Source organism: Phacochoerus africanus, chromosome 3 (assembly GCF_016906955.1).
Source record: "Phacochoerus africanus isolate WHEZ1 chromosome 3, ROS_Pafr_v1, whole genome shotgun sequence".
NCBI classification, from domain to species: domain Eukaryota; kingdom Metazoa; phylum Chordata; class Mammalia; order Artiodactyla; family Suidae; genus Phacochoerus; species Phacochoerus africanus.
Genome location: NC_062546.1, coordinates 200,085,509 through 200,096,089, shown reverse-complemented (window position 1 = coordinate 200,096,089; position 10,581 = coordinate 200,085,509). Strand labels below are relative to the sequence as shown.

General features: G+C 48.5%; 1 long non-coding RNA gene across 1 annotated transcript; it reads left to right on the top strand.

The window, feature by feature from the left end:
* Positions 1-593: 593 nt before the first annotated feature.
* Positions 594-10,154, top strand: LOC125122307 (uncharacterized). The gene is made up of 3 exons (XR_007133759.1): positions 594-627; positions 959-1,101; positions 9,919-10,154. It is a non-coding gene; the product is annotated as an uncharacterized LOC125122307 (long non-coding RNA).
* The last annotated feature ends 427 nt before the right edge of the window (positions 10,155-10,581 follow it).

The window sequence follows — 10,581 nt, the reverse complement described above, 5'->3', positions numbered from 1 at the left end:
AGACCAAAGGAAGAAGTATTTGCAAAATGCAAAGAGAGAGGATTAACCAAATTCATTCTTCTGTCTACACTTAATTCAAACTATCCCGCTTTTTATGCCTCTTTTATCAATCTGCTTGTTCTGTTTTCATCTTGTATTGTTCTTCCAAATATTTTAAATTTCTTCTTTAAAGGGGCTTTTAGAGCTTGGAACATACTAATTCTTTTATCTATTTAGATAATTCTGTTATCGCAAAGACTCGAATTGCTTGTGTAGGGCTAAGGTACATGTTACGAGTTGACCTTAGGGCTTGCTGCTCCACATACATAATATAAATTCAGATGTATCTTTTTCCCTTTCAGAGAACTGGACAGAGGCATGTTGGTAGAGGGGGTTTTTTTGGTGTCCTCTCCATTAATCGGGCTGAGTTTCAAGCATCTCCGCTTTGTGCAGTGGTCTCAGCGCTAACTCTTTGCCCCAAACCTCAACTCCTGTCCTCCTGATGCTCTTGCTGTCGGGTAAATTTCTAGGTCAGCTAACTCCCCACTTCCACCCCGGGCACGCAGCTGTGAATCACACTGCAGTGCTCTGGCTTTTGGTCCCTCTTTCTTCCTAGCATCTGACGGTCTCTGGTTCTTGTGTGCTCATGTAAGTATGCGTTTTAAATAAACTTTGTCATATTTTATCTAACACTTTCAGCAATAGCTGGAGGCACTTCACATACGCTGACTCTGCCAATACTGGAAACCCAGGCTCCGGGGGTTATTAAAACCAAAATAACTAGCTCTCCTGGATGTTAGCTCATGGTCAAAGTCGGATGCAGTGGCGATCATGCAGAAAAGGTCTTGCTTTTCATGTGTGATGACTAGTTATAGTTTACGGATGGGCTTCGACTCTTTACTTAGCGGATTCCTCAAAACGTGGTTCTGATACTGAAATCGTTGCATGTCATTCTATTTCCACTTTTTTCGCTCCCCAGGGACGGCAGGAAACCTGAGGAGAGTGAATTCTACGGCATTTAGAGAGATGTTTGGCATATTCAGACATGGTTGTTTTAATCCAAAGTTTAAGAAAGATGGGGACCTGGAGGGAGACTATACGAAGAAGACAGGAAGTCAGACTGTAAGTAGACCCCCCCCCCCCCCCCCACACACACACACACCCCTACCTGCCACCTTGTCTCTAGCCAGGTAACTATTTCCATCAGAGTGTCAGATTCAAGACCCAGCTCTGCCACTCACTGGGAAACCAGGTCCATGTCATCTGCAAAGGACGTTGGCAAGATGCCTTCAGGCTCAGTCTGGCTCTTATGTAACACGTAAAGATTTGGAGTGGGAGTAAGATGGGAGGTGGGGGAATCTAAGTCTCTGTAGCTTGGAACTGCACCGAAGAAGCTCAGATGGGCTCCAGCTGCCCAGGACGGGAGGCCTGTTCTGACACCAGGGGACATGCCACCTCCCCAGGCCTTGGTCCTTGTCTTTCCCCTTCTTGGATCTCTTGATTCAGCTACCCTCTTGGTCGCTCTTATTTTTCAGTCCCTGCAAAGTGCACCTGCTCTCTTGGCTACAGCCAATGCCTTTTCTCCATCCTCACCATCTTCTCTTATTTCTTGTCCTCTGCCTCTTGCCGGGCTGTTTCGGATGGCTGTCCTCTGGATTGACAGAGATGCCACAGGTGCATACAGAGTTCCTTGAGCTCCGGCAGAAGCCCGCTTCTCTCCCCACTACCCTGTCTTCTAGGATATCATCATGCTGCTTGGGGACTTTGATGCAAAGCCTTCGTTTCCAGTCCTAGCCGCTTTCCTTGTGAAAGGTCTCATATGCAAGTTGCTAGCACTCAACAAAGAGTTTTTGAGTTAGGGCAGGCAGTATATTAGACACAGGGATCAAATCAAAACTAAAGAAGGCAGGGAGTTCCCATTGTGGCTCAGTGATAATGAAACCAACTAGTATCCACGAGGTTGCGGATTCAATCCCTGGCCTCGCTCCATGGGTTAAGGATCTGGCATTGCTGTGAGCTGCAGTGTAGGTCACAGATGCGGCTTGGATCCTGCATTGCTGTGGCTGCAGTGTAGGCTGGCACCTCCAGCCTGGGATTCACCCCCAGCCTGGGAATTTCCGTATGCTTCGGGTGCGGCCCTAAAAAGAAATAAAATAAAATAAAAAAGAAAAAGAAAAAGAAAAGGAATAAGGGAGGCAGTCCAGTGAGGTAGAAGAGAAGCAGGTAAACCAGATAATCATGGCTCTGCTCTGTGATGAGGGTTCTGGAAGAAAACCAGTAGGGCGGCGAGGTCCCGAATGGCAGGGTGGATACCACGGCTCAGCTCATCATCCCTGAAGGAGCTGAAGTCTCAGGAAGTGAGGGACTTGCAGCAGCAAGTGCCGACCTGAGGAGGGGAGTCTGGAGTGACCTGGAAACTGAGGCCCCTGCTCCCCCAGCCCCCACCACCGCCCCCAGGGAGCAGGCTGGGTGGAGCCCCGGCTGGACGGCCCCCTCCATCCCACAGTAGCCAGCCCGACTTAGTCCCTGATCAAATCTATTCTAGAATCCTCCAGCTAATGTCTCTGACCTCAAGTGTTCTCCCCTGCAATTCATCTTCCATAGCTCTGCCAGTTTATTTTTCTTAAACATTATTTTGTGAGGTTACTTTTCCCTTTGAGGTATTTTTCATTTATTATTTATTTATTTATTTATTTTGTCTTTTGGTCTTTTTTTTTTAAGGGCCACACCCTCAGCATATGGAGGTTCCCAGGCTAGGGGTCGAATCAGAGCTGCAGCTGCTGCGAGAGCCACAGCAACACCAGACCTGAGCCTTGTCTGCGACCTACACCACAGCTCACAGCAACATCAGATCCTTAACCCACGGAGCGAGGCCAGGGATCAAACCCGCGTCCTCATGGATGCTAGTCGGGTATGTTAACCACTGAGCCACGATGGGAATGCCTATTTTTCATTGTTTAAATTGAGATATAATTCATACATAAAATTACAGTTGACCCTGGAAAACCGCAGGGGTTATAGGGACACTGACCCGCCACCTGCTTGAAAATCTTATATCTGATGGTTGGCCCTTCGTATACACAACCCTTCCGTCTCCAGGCTTCCACAGCCAGAGATTCAACCAACCTCATATCGTGTTGTACTGTAGTATTTACTATTAAAAAAAAAAATCTGTGTCTCCATGAACCGTGCAGCTCAAACCTGTGTGGTTCAGGAGTCAACTGTGTATTAATTCCAGGGGGGCAGGGTAAAGATTTCATATTTGGAAACATTGTGAAATGATCACCCCCCATAACCCTGATGAACACCCATCGCCCCCAAGGTTATAAGTTTTTAATTGTTGCAAATGTCTTAATTTTGTCTCTCCAATTAAATTTCAAGGCCCTTCAGCGTAGGCACCATAACTTGAATTTTCTCTGGGCTCCTCATGCATTTATCCCAGGGCCAAACAGTTTCCATTTAAAATATACTTTTGGGGGCGTTCCTATTGCGGCACAGCAGAAACGAACCTGACTAGTAGCCATGAGGATGTGGGTTCCCTGGCCTCCCTCAGCGTGTTAAGGATCTGGCGTTGCTGTGAGCTGTGGCATAGATCGCAGATGTGGCTACAAGCTGTGGCATAGGTCACAGATGCAGCTCAAATTCAGTGTTGCTGTGGCTGTGACATAGGCCGGCAGCTGTAGCTCTGATTCAACCCCTAGCCTGGGAACTTCTATATACTTCAGATGGGGCCTTAAGAAAGACCAAAAAAAAAAAATATATATATATATATAAAATACATCCATATGATGGAATACTATGCAGCAATAGAAAGGATGCTGAGTGAAAGAAGAAGACACACACCCAAAACCTACAGCTTCTATTTCTCCATTGATACGAAAGGTCTGGAAAAGACAAACTCTGTAGGATCAGAAAGCAGTTTTAATGGTTGTCTGGGGGTGGGGGTGAGAATGGACTGAAGGGGCATCAAAGGAATTTTTTTGAGCGAAGGAAATGTTCTAGAACTAAATTGGGAGGAAGTGTGCACAGTTCCACCAATTTCCTAAGTATCACTACATTGTATACTCGTGTATATATAAAATACCAATTATTTTGTCTCATGTAAATTGCACATCAATAAAACTGTGTACACACTCATATATACATACATGTACATATATATTTGCTGACTTAGAAATTGAAAAGAACAACAGTTGGCATTGATTCTAAAGACAAAAAAATAGTAAGCCTTTGTAACCGACTCTGCCAGAGGGAGAAAATATTCTGATTCCAGGTGATGGAGCAAACCTGGCTGTAAGTGTAGAAAAAAAAACTCTACCACCTTCCTCAAAATTTAGTTTTCCTCTTTCCGGGAAGAAAAAAAAAAAAAAAACAATCAATCAATTATAGGGAATTATAATACCCCTTAGGAGTGTTAAGGACCATATGCCTTGATTCTGTATAATCATCCAGCAAGAAGCAACTTGTAATTCAGTGTCTGAGTGACATCCAGCAGCGGGGCTACTTCAGTTCTCAGGCAAATTCTGGCCACAGTAGATAAATTTCTCCTTATCCTGATACAATTAATTTTCTTGTGGATTTGAGGGGCGACTTTTCTTAAGGCATGTACATCCTTGCATTTTTTAAAAATTGTAAACCATCTAATTAAATTTCCAATCTGTCCCTGTGGATCAGACACCTTTGTCCCCAGGCAGCTGAAAAACTGAGCACAAAATAGCATCCCTAACCAGGCTGCTTAGTCCTGGGTCCCCACCCCTGCTCTGTTCCCACCTTCATGTCCCTTGGGAACAGAAACAATAGCCAGCAAGAAGTAGCCAAAGACTTCCCCCGGGCTCATTGTAGCCCCAGCAAGGAACTAGACATCCAGGATACCCAAACCCGTACAACAGGCTCAATTGAGTACAAGGGGAACCAGCACAAGACAGGGACTCTGCTCCCCAGGAAGTTACCAGAATACAGCATCTTTCAAGAACATGTCCTGAATCCATTCAAGGATTTCAGTCCCATCTTCCCTCTTAGGAGCTCTTAGGAGGTTGGCCCAATGTAGGGACAACCAGGGCTCTGCCATCTTGCCCTCAATGGCTCCACTGTCCCTTCTCACTCCATGGCTGGTATCATCTAGGGGGAGGGAGCAAGGCATTGGAGCCAGTGCAGTTCAGCCCTCCTGAGTTCCCTGGTTTGGCCATGAAATGGGTGACTGAAGTGACAGGGAGTAGCTGAATGTATCCAGGATAGCTGGATTCAGGAGACTGCTGGGTCACCCACAGAACTGCAGCTAGGGGACACTTGGTGGGGAAAGGTAGCCTGGAACTGGGGAGGCTACAAGGTGCCCAGGTCTTAGAGCCCGTGAGCAGGTTGGCAGCCCAGAGTGCCACAGAGGTGAGCCAGCCCACAGTAAGGAGGTAAAGCTGGACAGCATATGGGCCCTCTCAACACACAGAGGGGAAAAAAATGCATTTCCCGTTCTACTCACACCCCCCAAAAGAGTCTCGCTAATTAGGACACTGAGAACCACTCCAGGGACTTCCTATCCCGGCGTGTTTGTGAGACATTGCCCCAGAGCCAATTAGCATAATGAATCAGAGGAGAAGGAACAGCCAACTCAAATGGCTTTATGTTTGTCAGAGAAAAGCACAGGTGAGCCTCAGACAGCACTGTCATCTTTCCAGACCTCCTTAGGGGAGTAAAAAGTCAACCAGAGAAGTTTTTAACAAATTACACACACACACACACACACACACACACACAACTATATATATACACACACACTAAAAAGATAAAAATGTAAATCCTCTGACATATAATTTTTGTTCTTCCTATTTTAACAATGAACAAGCATTTGAAAGTTTTAACACCAAACATAAATCCAAAACCAAGTGTTTTTTACTGGTTTTCTTTTTTGCAATATACAAGCACACATTGAGATCCGAAGAAAGAATTTCAGCAGAATGCTTTTCCTCCACACGGCCCTGCACTGACTTGTCCCACAGACCCACCTCCCTCTGAGCCTGACCCCGAAAAGAGGGCAATCAGGCCTCGAGCTCATCTCTGGAGGGATTGGAAATGCCTGCAAAACAGCCATCCCATGGCTTATAAATCATTCATCCCAACCTGGCTTCCCTGGGCTCAGCCACTTCCAGCCGTTCTTCTGAGCTGCCTGCTTGTCCACCCTCCTGCGGCATTTAAGAGCGAAACGGCCCCAGTCTTCAAGCCCTGTCTTTCAAGCCCTCAGAGAATCGGGCTAAAGACTCTTTCTGAGAAACTGAGATGTTTCTCTCCATGCCTACAGGATCTACTGGCTGTTGTTGAGAAAGACTGGGGCCGCAAGATGATCCTATGAACACAAAACTCAAAAGTTCCCCCTCAGGGAGTTCCCGTTGTGGCTCAACGGGTTACAAGTCTGACTAGTATCCAAAAGGATGCGGGTTCAATCCCTGGCCTCGCTCAGTGCTCAGTGGGTTCAGGATCCGGCGTTGCTGTGACTGCAGCGTAGGTTGCAGATGTAGCTCAGATTCGACCCCTAGCCTGGCCACTACCAAATGCCACAGATGCAGCCTTAAAAAGTGGGAAAAAAAAAATTCCCCCTTCAGTCTGTATTGTTAAGGGGCTTATTTCATTGATTTGAAGCTGCTTTAAAGGGGAGGTGTCAGGGAGTTCCTTTGCCGCTCCGCAGGTTAAGGATCTGGTGTTGTCACTGTTGTGGCTCAGGTCACTGGTGTGGCACGGGTTCGACCCCTGGCCAGGGAAGCTTCACATGCTGCAGGCGCGGCCACAAGGAAAAAAGGAAGAGAAAGGAGGACGTCGGAACCTCTACTGGACTGTACAGGCAAGGAGACTGGCCTGCCTCGGAGGGTCCGTCCCTGGACCGTCGGGACACAGGCCCGCGTTTGCGAGATGAAGCCCTCGTGGCTCCAGACCCGAGTCCTCACCCCGCTCTTCCTGTAACCCGTCCATTAAGTGGAGTTCCAGCCCTTGGACTGTGGGTCCCAAGCTTTTCGCCATTTTTCCACTGGGGGCTCCTCTGTCCAGTGCAGTCCTTACACTGGCTCAATAGCAGTTGCTCGACATATAAATGGGCATTAGGCCAGCGGTTTTTTGTTGGCATGTCCGTATGCATGTCCCTCTGTATGTATATGCGTATGCATTTTGGCCCCACCGTCAGCGTGCAGAAGTTCCCCGGGCCAGAGATGGAACCCGTGCCACAGTAGTGACAATGCCAAATCCTCAACCCACTAAGCCACCAGGAAACTCCCAGGCCAAAGCTTCAAAAGGATGGGTTTCAGGGGTCATGTGGGAGCACGTTCCAGAAAAGCCATATCGACACGTCAGGCGCGTCCTACATCCTCGGACTGCAGGAGACTTGTGTCTGCGCATGTCCTTTCAAGTCTTTGAGGGGCCTCTGCTGCAGCCTTTCCCAGACCTGCTTGACCCTGACCCCTTTGACTTCACGTGGAATCTCACGGGTCTTGCATTCCTTGCTGGACTGGGGGAGATCTGCTTTCAAGGCCCCTGCAAGTTAGATAATCCACACACACACAAAGGCAAAGGCAAATCCATCATGCCTCTGGAGGTATCCCGTTCCAAAATATTATTAACCAAGTGTTTTAGTTGCTTGTCTTGGTGCCATGTCTTTGACACCTAGACTCACCTCCTATTGGGGGACCTTCCCTGTTCCCGGCAGCTGGGATTCAGGTGTCAAGGGGGAGTGGACAGGGCAGAGCAGTGACCCATCCAAAGACATTCAAGTTTAGGGAGTTCCCGTTGTGGCTCAGCGGTAATGAACCTGACTAGTATCCATGAGGATGCAGGTTCGATCCCTGGCCTCTTTCAGTGGGTTAAGACTCTGGTGTTGCTTTGAGCTGCGGTGTGGGTCACAGACCTGGCTGGGATCTGGCATGGCTGCGGCTGTGGCTATGGGGTAGGCTGGCAGCTGCAGCTCCGATTTGACCCCGAACCTGGGAACTTCCACATGCAAAGGGTGCGACCCTAAAAGAAAAAAAAAAAAAGACATTCTTTCAGGTTCAGCCCCTCAGGAGGGAAAGAACACGGAGGGCTTTGAGACCTTCTGATGTGAGGAAACACAGGAAGGATTCCAGAGGCTTCTCTCCCCCCCCCCCTTCTCCACTCATCCTTTTATACTGCATTTATTTCGTCCATCGTGTTGAGAATGAAACCGTTTACCCCCTGCTTGCCTCAAAGGAATGTAGAAAAGAGTTTTTGGAAGGAAAAAAAAAGAAGTTCGGTTCAGCCCACTGAGCCCATTCCCCCTGAGCCCATCCCCCCAGCCGAGGTGGTCACCAGAAAACAAAAGCAAGGGCTGCTCTTCGCTGCCACCGCGCTGGGGACTCACAAGCGATTCAGCGGTGGCAGCAGCAGCAGCGGCAGCCTGGGCTTTGGAAACCAAAAAAGCCAAAAAAGCAAACACAGGAGAGACAAGACAGAGGTGGGTGGAACTTTGAGCCGGGCTTATCTTCAGAGCACACTCATTGTCTGAGGGGCGAGCCTCCCCCTTTTGAACAAAAGACAGTCCATGGTTAATCATCTTGTGAAATGGGAAAACCCACGTGCTAAGCAGAAAGACGGTTTTAATGGGCCAAAAAATAACTTGCAGAGACACTGCAGGCCAAAAAAAAAAAAAAAAAAACAATAGTAATGCTCTTTTAACCAATGTAAAGAAGAAGAAGAAAAAAAAGCGAAACCTTATTTTCAGCTCTCAGTAGAGGATTACCAGGCACGGAACAGAGAGGCTTCCGGAGGCTGGCATTCCACAGCAGATCATCAGGTTTGTCAAAGGAAGCATTTCAGCCCTTCTGAACTCACAGCCTCTGGTCCACACATAGGGAAGAAAACACACACACACACACACACACACACACACACACACACACACACACACACACACACACACACACGCCAATTGCTCTAGACTGTATTTGCAAAGAGATGCATTTAAAAGGGAATTTGAGGTTAACAGATGCAAACTATGGCCTTTGGAATGGATAAGCAATGAGATCCTGCTGTATAGCACTGGGAACTATATCTAGTCACTTAGGATGGAGCAGGATAATGTGAGAAAAAAGCATGTATACATGTATGCATGACTGGGTCACCATGCTGTATAGTAGAAAATTGACAGTGTTGGGGACGTGGCTCGGATCGTCAGTGTCGGAAAGTGAGAGCCGTGAACACGGCAGATCCCGACCAGCTCTACCTCTGCAGAAGGGCGCGGGTGCTCACCCAGCGCATGGAAGCCGAGACCCTCCCTGTTTATCCCTAACGCGGGGGTGGACCTGTCCCCTGCCCGGGGGTCAGGGCAGGGCGCACATTCTTCTCAGGGGGCTCCCAGGTTGTTCCTGGGAGAAGAGGGAAAGAGGAGAGGGTCGCAGGAGGGCGTTTCAGCCGAAGCCTGAGCAAAATGGAGTCACCAAGATTAGATTTCCTTCGATAGAAAAGATGTTATGATACTTTCCACAACAAAACACTGTAAACCAGGTATAATGGAAAAAATAAAACTCATTATCTAAGAAAGAAAAACGGCTAAGCAGGATTAGGCCTGGTTGGTACTCGAATGGAAGGAAGGGCCAGGGTCGTGGCAGGGGCTGACTTAGAGCCTTCCTTGAGTTTGCTGTGCGGAAACTCACCTTGTGCCCACACCGTTCATTTCCTTGCAGTCACAGGACATTTCTGAGAGAGGGTGGGGATCAGGGGATGGCGTGGGGACCCTTAGCCGTTTTCCCGAAGGAGCAGTCCTACCCCTGTTCCCTGTATGGTTTTCTGTTACCCTTGCAGCTCCGTAGGTGGAAAAATTAAACATTCAAGCTACCGCTGAAATTTCTGCTGCAAAAGAGTTTTCAACCCCTGAGTGGTCGAAGGAAGGAGAAAAGGGCTCCCCTACCCTGTAATCCCCGCCACGAAAAAGCTTACTGTTCCTTATTTCAGACTGGAAGTTTCCTCAGGCTCGCCATGGGGGAGGATGCAGCTGCCTTCCACGTGGCCGTTCCTGCTGCTGGAAATTAAGATAACTCTGGCTTGGGTCATCAGCGTCGGAAAGAGAGACACGTGGACAAGGAGAAATCTCGACAAGGCTCTTTCCTTCTGCAGAAAGGCGCGGGTGCTCCAAAACCACGCGTGCTGAACAAAGGACCCTCCCCTATTGATCCCTAACGCAGGTGGTGGACCTGTCCCCTTCCCATGGGTCAGGGCAGGGCGCACATTCTTCCCGGTTGGCTAACTGAAATAAGTTGTTGCTGGGAAAAGGGGTAAAGAGGAGGGGGTCGCAGGGGTGTTTCAGCTGACACCCGAGCGAAATGGAGTTACCAAGATTTCCTTTGCTAGAAAAGACATTCTGTTACTTTCCACACGGCTGCTCAGGAATGAGAGTCGTGGCGCTGGACCCTGTCTGCGGTCCTGGGCTTTGCTGTGAGATGAGGAAAAGGAAGAAAGCCCGGTGCTGAGGGACGCAGCCCTAGCATCTGGTGACCCGGTGTGTTAGGTCCCCAGGGCGGCCGTGACACCCGTGACATAGCACCGCAAACTGGGTGCTTCTCTCCTGGAGGCCAGAAGCCCCAGATCAAGGCTCAGTTCCTCCCAGAGGCTCTGAGG